This window comes from Tiliqua scincoides, chromosome 6, assembly GCF_035046505.1.
Source record: "Tiliqua scincoides isolate rTilSci1 chromosome 6, rTilSci1.hap2, whole genome shotgun sequence".
Lineage (NCBI taxonomy): Eukaryota > Metazoa > Chordata > Lepidosauria > Squamata > Scincidae > Tiliqua > Tiliqua scincoides.
This window is the reverse complement of record NC_089826.1, coordinates 77576701-77586190: the sequence shown is the minus strand read 5'-3', so window position 1 is coordinate 77586190 and position 9490 is coordinate 77576701. Positions and strand designations below refer to the sequence as shown.

Here is a 9490-nt window from a genome sequence, read left to right as displayed (position 1 = left end):
GGTGTGTAGAGCAGGAAATACTTTGTATGCTGTTCAAAGACACTTTTGTCTTTACCTGGAGCTGATGCCTGGTTTTGCAAATAGATGGTGAGAATAAGCACTGGTGAGTTCTAACTCAAATTAAGCTGTGAGAAGGAAATACAGGTGGGACCTCGGTATCCATGGATTTGGTATCCACTGATGTGACTCACCGCTGATACCAGGGTCCACCTTTAATTGCTTTGTAACAAGGAAAAAAGCACCAAAATCCAACTTTGTACCTTCCCACCATTAAATAATTATAATTTTATTCTACTAGACTTCATTAGTCACTCCAACTAGGGTCAATCCCAACACATTCTGGGGTGACAGAGGAGGAGCAAGAAACCTGGAAGTGGGTCTTTTAAAGCTATTTTTCTACCAATTTGGTCTCCACTGATATTTTTTATCATGGGGTTCCAGAACAGAAACCCCATGGATAACAAGGCATGATCTGTAATTGCAACAGCAATTTGCAACCTAGGTTTGCCACTGAGTGTAAACAGGGAGCTATAGTTCGTTAAACCTCCCCAATGAGTGCGCCTGTATGATGTATGGCTTTGCCATACTCTTAATTTTTTTAGGTGTACATCTACAAATTTTTAAATATACACATAGAAAATGGAAATCGTGAAAATGCAAGAAGAACAAGTATGAAAGTCAATGATTACAATGATAGAGAGATGACCCTTTTCAGGGACAAAGCTAAAGGATGTAACGTGATACAAGAATCTTGTTCAGAGTAATGTTGTTCTAAATGCAAAATCTAGTTGTAAGCCTGAAGGGGTGGTTAAGAAATTAAAATCCATGCAAAACAGCATGAAGGTAGCTAAAAAAACTACCTTATTAGAGTCACAGCAGGTTTGAACATCCCAGAACAAAAATAGTAAGTAAAACAGTATGATTAAATAACAAAAAGTACAAGAATTTATTCGGGCCAGTGATCTGACCTTTACAAATGGAAACCTACTTTATTTGACACTAACTGACAAAAACAAACTGACATTAGCAGAAAGATGAAAGGAAAACTGTGATGACTAAGTAGAAAGTCTAAGGGAAAAAAAACTCAGCCAAATCTATCAAACCAATTAAGGGCTTCTTTAATTAAACTTGAATGAAGAGAGAGGCAATAGTGCCGAATGGATGCCCACAGTAATATCAACAGAACAACAAGAGGAATCACAAAGACAAAGACCACCTAAAATGTTAGTGTCAGGACTGATTCCAACCTACTTCTCATGTACACTCTGTGCTCACTTTGTACAAGGAAAGGGAGCTGAGTTGCGCTTGCAGGACCCACTCCTTGCCCTCTGAGGCAGAAGTGAGAATCAGGGTTCTTTGCACATGTGGGATTTCCATGTGATCAGACATCCAGGGAAGGCAGTTTTTCCCAAACTGTGTGCTGTGGTGCCTGGTCCACTGCAGCAGATCCCGGATCTTCTTCCCGGATCTCCCAGGCACCACCATCTTGCATTGCATGCCAGTCAGAAGAGGCTGCCATGAAAGGAGGCTGCTGTGACCACAGTATGTTTGGGAACCCCTCTATTAAGCCATTTCTGCCCAACATTGCATATAATTAACATGGACCAAATGAGTGCATCTGTGGGCCAGGCAAAAATGGGTTAAGGCAGGTCTCCTGATTCTGCAGATTCTGTTTCATCGTGTGGAGAAACATGATTCTCAGATTCAAACCTGCTTCCCTTATGAGAAGAAAGCTTCCCTCCACCAGATTTTTCTAGCTTACATTATTTTAGTGAGACCTGGTGCAGGGCTGGAGCTAAGAGCTGTGATCATGGATGCATGTCACTGTTCTGTGATGAATTAATCAGGCAGCACGGGAAAGTCAAAATCTCTGCCTCAGACCTCAGTCTGAAATATGATGATTGTAACTGTTTTGTGAGTTTAGACCAGGGGTGCCCAAACTCTGGCCCTGGGGCTACTTGCAGCCCTCGGGAGCACCCAGTCTCCAGTGAGCTTCTGGCCCTCCAGAGACTTGCTGGAGCCCATGCTGGACCGACACAGCTGCTCTCAGCATGAGGGCGCCTGTTCGACCGCTTGCATGAGCTGTGGGACGAGGGCTCCCTCCACTGCTTGCTATTTCATATCCGTGATGCGGCAGTAGTAGTGAAGGAAAGGTAAGCCTTGCTTTGTGCTGTATTCATTTATGTAAATTTATTCAAATTTTAAATTTTAAATATAAATTAATTCTTTTTTTTTTCCTGTCCCCCAACACAGTGTCAGAGAGATGATGTGGACCTCCTGCCAAAATGTTTGGACACCCCTGGTTTAGACTGTCTTGATTAACATAAATGGGTCTATCCATTATGTATCTACTCAAAGTGTTGCCTAACAGGAGCCAGGAAGTTAACAAAATAATTGTGGCGTTCCATTAGCTTCAGAAACAGGCAATTCAAATGGAGGGTTGCGATTTCAGATTGAAAAGTCTGCAAAATTGGGGCAGGCGTGTAGGAAACAGACAGTATGGAGTTTCTGAATGGGTGGAGAGACAGAGGGGAAAAGAGAGTTTCTAGCTAGTGAGAGTTAGTTAGAACTAAGAATGCAGGTGGTGGTGCTCTTCCCCTTGAACGGTTCACCATCTAGAAAGAAAATGTTTAACAGAACTAATGTGTCTTATTGTTATAAAGATAACCAGGCAATAGGGCTGCTCACATGTTAAACCCTACCTGGATGCATCTAGTCAGATGCAGTCATCTGTTCGTCTGTACCTGGGCACAGTCATTCATGTGTTCCATTCAGTGCAGATACAATTTGTGTACTGCTGTGTACAAGGATTGATGATCAGTATAAGTGAACCTAGATGCAATCATTTATATGGAAACAGTGGCATCACTAGGGTTTTCATCATCCGGTGCGAGAGGACAGTGCATCATTCCTATGATGGACCTTCTGCCTTGCAGTGGAAGGGGCAATGCCCCAGGCAGTGGGTGTGATGGTGTATCATTGCCCTGCCCCAACTGGTTTTTTTTGGCTATAACTTTTGATAAAATAGAGATGTTTCAACACAGTTTGTTCCATTGCATTCCGCATGAAATTCCACATCGATTGATATATAACTTGATGGTATTATTCAAAAATACCAAGATTTAAAAAATTTTGCCCAGTAGTGGTGTTACCCCCTCCCATGCACGCCACCCAGTGTGGCCTGAACCCCTGCACTCTCCTAGCAATGCCACTGTATGGATGCAGTTAACATGTGAATAGCCTTAATATATGTGAGGCATTTGAACACACTGAAGGGCTGTAGGTGTTCAGCATTATGTCAGTCCTACAAGTTCTTGTTGACCAGTTAGCAGATTGTCTGCACACTGTGACTATCTAGCAGGGCTCCCAAACAGCCAAGCAGGTTAAGCATTCAGTGTTTCTTGGAACCGGAACAACTCTCCAGAATCCTTGCCATATGTAAGGGCTCCATAGTAGAGCTGCAGTGGCTCCTTGGCAGACAACAAGTCACTATGAAAGTTCCCTGAAGACAGAAAGTCTGACACTGCATTAGGGTAAGCAGAGGAGGAAATATAAACATTTGCACAATATATGCTTACGGTGCCACTTATACATGTAATTGGTTCATCGTCACCTTGAATGTCTGTTTAAGTTTTCACCTTGTCTGAGGAAGGACAATGAAGAAATAAAAATACACAGTCCTGTGAAGAACAAAGATATAAACCCTCATGCCTTCAGGGTATGAGCCAATCCCTAAGTAATGAGGACTAGCGGTATATTTTCCTGCGGGCAGCTTATTTTGTAATTGCTTTTTGTAGAGTTTATGCACCATCCACTGAATCAGCTGTTATTGGCTACTCTTGGGTGTAAGATACTGGACTCGCTGAAGCAGCTTTCTGATTGACTGAGATAATTCCTGGGTTTCCAAGTTCTCCTTCTTTCTCATTAAAAAAAGAGTAAACTTAAGAGACATTTTTGAACAACAGTATGAAAATAAAATGCTGGTTAAGAAGTTGCAGATACAGTATTGAATATAAGGGGAACATTCTGTTTTGTTAGGAAGACAGTATCACACAAAATTGCAAGTAATCAAATAATCAGTAATTAAAGATGCACCATTGTTGACCCTATAAAGATATAATATTGCCCCATAATATTCTATCTATCTATTCATCCATCAATATAAAAATATAGTATTTTTAACATTTAAAAAATATTGCCCACCTCAAATGCCCCATGGGTTCAAGCTCACCTCCCCATTAGTTCGGAAGTACGTATAGTTCCTCTTGCATAGTTACGCATAGTACGCATAGTTCCTCTTGTATAGGACATCTGCTAGTGGGATCTGAAGGCCTTAGGAGTGGACCTCGACAAGTGGGAAACCCTGGCCTCTGAGCGGCCCACTTGGAGGCAGGCTGTGCAGCATGGCCTTTCCCAGTTTGAAGAGACACTTGGTCAACAGACTGAGGCAAAGAGGCAAAGAAGGAAGGCCCTTAGCCAGGAGACAGACCAGGGACAGACTGCACTTGCTCCTGGTGTGGAAGGGATTGTCACTCCCGAATTGGCCTTTTCAGCCACACTAGATGCTGTTCCAGAATCACCTTTCAGAGTGCGATACCATAGTCTTTCGAGACTGAAGGTTGCCAACACAAAACACAAAAACGTATAGTTATAATTACATTTGCACCAATGTTTTCATTAACTACGGTTACTGCTAAACCATTATACTGGTGATAATATCTCCAATACTGAAAGGGGGGAAGGGAATGCCTGAGAAAAAGAGGAAGAAAGAAGGAGAGCATGAGTCCAGACGGCTAGGGAGCATTACTTTGGCACCAAGATGTTGTGGGTAAGACTTAAAAGTATTTTATTGGGACAGAAATTATAGGTAGCCCTGTAGATCTCTTAAGCAAAAATCCAGGAGTAACTGAAAGGCAATATCTTTAATGAAGGCAATTAAAGTAGCACAAAGTAGCAAGTAGGCTTGCCAGTTTCCCAGAAATTTTCTTCAAGATGGATGTTGGGTGAAAATACAATATATATGGCTTTATCAGTTATCCACTTAGAATGCTGGGGGCCGATGATAATTATTATAATATTTATATATTACTTTTAAAAAATAAAAACATTTCTCAAAGTGATTTAGAGATCAAAAAGAAGAGAGGGGGGAATTATTCCAGGTCCCAATAACTGATCTGAATAAATACTGATTTTTAATTTTTTTTCTTCAGTGCATGGACATTATTATTGGACATTATTATTAGAACCTGGCACCTCCTCATAAGCCTTTCACTGGGCCCCAGGTCCTGGCTGGTCCAATAAGAACCACCAACAGGGTTGTGGCTTACCAGACAATGGTGGGAGCAGATCCTTGCTCTCTTGGGGTTTGGCCAGGCTGAGTTTGGTCGGAGTCTTGCATAGGCCCCCAGCAGTCCATCTCCTGTGGACTGACCTGCATTTCAATTGGTCTTGTTTAAGATGCTTATTTATACAGTCTCTCAAAATTAGGCACCTCTTTAAAAGAACTCCCAAGATTCGGGAACCCTGAAATATCACTCATTCCTGAAAATGCCAAGCAAGCCATCTGTTCTGTGGCATTCACTGTAGTTTATTTTTAAATAAACTATAGAAAGAATATTAAAGTTTGCCAGAGAAAAACTATGTAATGTTACATATTGGAAAAGGGGTGAGTGGGTAAATGGAAGCAGAACGACGGAACAGGAGGATAGCTATTGTCCAGTCAATTTCCTAGATAAGTTGTTCCCAAATGTTTTAGCACTGTGACCCAGAGGGAACACCCTATCAGGACCCACCTAGGTTTACCAGACTTTTTAAAAAGATCTAGAAAAAAATTATTTATTTATAATAATAATAACCAGAAAAAGACCTCAAACATTTATCTCCCTATATTTACACATGCTTGCAAACTGTAGGAGCTGAGCTCTTTGCAGGGTAATTAGCAGCTAATTTGCAAACTGCAGGAGCTGAGCTCTTTGCAGGGTATGTAGCAGCTATAGTATTTGACTTCTGAATAGCCTCAGAGCTTGAGGCAATTAGTTATCTGATCTTTCCATCTCCCTTTGCAACCCACAAAAAATCAGGTCGTGACCCACCAAAGGGTTCAGACCAACAGTTTGGGTACCACTGTTCTAGATACCCAAGTTCCTCCCCCTTTTATTTTCCACTCTGCCAAGCTCTCCAGAGGAGTGCTTGAAGAGAGAGCTGCATCACATTGCATTGTGAGGGTGCTACTTCTGTTTAAAACTGGTTTCCTTGCCCTCTATGGGAGAGAACCGATGGAGCAACAGGTGTTACCTTTCTAAGGAATAAAGTGGGCTTGCTGTATACACAGATGTTACCCTGCACATGCCTGATCTCATCTGATCTCAGAAGCTAAGCAGGGTCAGGCCTGGTTAGTGCTTGGATGGGAGACCGCCTGGGAATACTGGGTGCTGTAGGCTTATACCATAATCTTTCGAGACTGAAGGTTGCCAACCAGATTTAATCAACTGAGGGCTGAAAATGTATTTTTAAAAATTCATATACCCTGCTGTAGCCTTGTTAACCTCATATCCTGCCATTTTCTAATATTTGTCTCATTCCTACCCATTTATGCAAATTTATATGCATGTATGTTTTAGGCAATTTACACAAGTTCAGGCAATGTACACAATTTGTGCAAATTTACTCAATTTATGCAAATTTACATCATTTTGTCAGCATAACATTTGCAGACATGAACAGATTTTGGTTTCTGTGTGGGGTTCCAGAACCAAAACCCCATTGATATGGAGGGCCCACTGTACTACTTTTTTCTGAAATCCTCATCCTTTCACATCACCAAGAAACCCTCTCAACCAGTGGCAGTTGATGAGGTCAGGGAAAGTAGTGATAGTATATTGTGACTTCTGATGCAGCAGGTCAAGTACTAGATGTTAAAAAGTTAGAATACACCACACGTCACCATTTTCATAAAACAAAATTAATTTGGAAATGTACTTTTTCTGGAGTCCTTGTTCGGAGCTCACATTAGGTTTATGGGAATTTTTCCCATATATTTGGAAATGTACATTCATTTCCAAATATATGGGAAAAATTCCCATAAACCTAATGTGAGCTCCGAACAAGGACTCCAGAAAAAGTTTAACCTATTTGCTGACATTGTTTATTAACTGAAGGTCATTTTTAACAAATAGCTGAGTCCCCTCTCTTAATTCTCAAAGGAAAGGTGTGTCTGTTGATTCTGTTTCCCTATTCCCTGTGTGTTTTGGTGTCACATTCAATATCATCCAATAGAAAAAAGTCTAGCTTTGGAGAATGCAGTATTTTTCTGTCCTTTCCAACTTTTCATTCTCTTATCCTCTTATCCACCATAAATCTATGTTTGTCTCCTCCCTGTAACATCCTTCAAACCATAACATGGAATCTACTCTCACACTTTCTTATTCTAATATAGCAATTAGCCATGAAACATTAAATATTGCCTTTAAGCATCATCATTAGATGTTAAGTACACACACCAGCAAACATTGCACCTTTCAGATTTATTACTGGCAGTCTACCATAACCCTTCAGACCTGACAAATAGGGTATGCTTTATTTTATGCTTTGATACAGATATCTGAGTAGAAAACATAAAGTGACAACAGGCCCCTACATAAAATTATCTTTTCATGTTTACCTATCTTATAAAGGTGGTGATCCCAATGATTTGTCCTCTATTTGAGATTTGTCTCTTATCCTTTCCTCCTCATATCTTATCAAGTTTGTATTCTTCAGAGGACGAGGTTGCAGACAGGAGCAGGGCTCAAGGCAGTATTTGAAGCAAAGAGGTCAGAGGAAAAGATGGAGACTAGGGCCGCATTCTCACTGAGGCAGTAAGCCTGAGGCTGCCTAGCAATACTTCAGATAGCATATGGGGCTCTTGTGATTCAGTGTAACAATCCACAGAATACTAGTTTTTTTCCCCACATAGAAAACCAGTTGACAGGATTCTAACTGAGCCTTTTCCTTGATATACCAGTGGGAATGTTCATTGCAAAGATAAATCAGTAGAGTTTGGAGTCTGCAACAAGTACATCTCTAGGGTTACATAGTAAAGAGTTCCGTTAGACTAAATTAGAGATGGTGCTAACATTACGTGACATCTGAACACTTTCCGGAAGATATCTCTTGTTCTCCTTTCTTTACATTTAAAGCATTTAGCTTCAACACAGCATACAGTGGGCACGTCTCATCTGCGGGCTCGAAACCTCTGAATTTGACATACCATGGGTTCCGAATGTGTCCCAGAGGCTTCTGAGATGCACTTCTGATTTAACACACACACAAAAATGGAAGTGTGTCTCAGAAGCCTCTGGCAGGTGTTCTGAAGGGCCCAGAGATGATTCATAATCCACAGATTCTGAATCCACAGGGTTTTAGAATGGAACCCTGTGGATATTGAGGTTTCACCTATGTTCAGCCAGACAGCATTTAATTTACATTAGCAAAATTTTATTTGAAAATTAGAGAATCTGGATGAAGAGAGACATGGCATTTTAACAGAAGTCACAGTAGGTTCTTCACCCAATATGTGATCCTAACTTACCAGCAAGTCCAATGTCAGTTCAAGCATCTGCCTAAACATATCTCTTAGGGAGCTCATCCACCTTATTTCTTTTCATTTCGCTATGAAGACATTCACTGCAATCTTATCCACATACTTTCCTGGGAGTGAGCTGCATTAACTATTTTGAGACTTCTGAGTAAGGCATGCATAGGATTGGGGCCAGAAATAATTTATTTAATATAGTTTTGCCCCGCCTTTCCACCACAAACGCCAAGGGCAGCTTACATAAAATCAAGAAACCATAACATAAAACCATAGCATAAAACAATACAGCACTAAAACAGTAAAAATCAAAACAAACAAGAAAGCCAGAGGCAGCAGCACAAAATGTCATAAAAGCATCAGCAATATATAAAAATATAAAACAAATAAAACATGTAAAATCATAAAAATGTAACAGCACAGAAAAATAGAACAATAAAGCAACAATATTATTTTTATTGATAAAAAAAAAACAGAGCAGCCATCACAGGTTGCATTAAAAGTGAACATAGCACATTAAAAAACCAACACAATGCAATAGACAAATCTCTACCACCCCCCATCACTACACAAGTACCAACCAAAATAAAATCTGTTTTCAGTCCCACAGGAACACTTCAAGGGAGAGGGCAGTTCATAACTTGCAAAGATGGGTGTTCCATAACTGTGGTGCCACAGCTGAGAAGGCCCTACTCATCAAAGGTACCCCCTCACTTCTGTTGGGGGTGGCAAACACAAGAGGGACCCCACTAACAAGCTTAGGGAGTGGGCTAGAATGCAATGGTGAGGGCAGTCCCTCAGATGCTCTCACCCTAAGCCATAAAGGGCTTTACAGATCAAAACCAGCACCTTCAATAGGGTCTGGAAATGAACCAGCAGCTATTATAGTTGCCAGAGGAGTGGATAAACAATCATTTC

The 9490-nt window shown here is 40.8% G+C and overlaps 1 pseudogene; it reads left to right on the top strand.

The window, feature by feature from the left end:
- Positions 1-6321: 6321 nt before the first annotated feature.
- On the top strand, positions 6322-6440 carry LOC136656329 (5S ribosomal RNA; annotated as a pseudogene).
- Positions 6441-9490: the final 3050 nt, after the last annotated feature.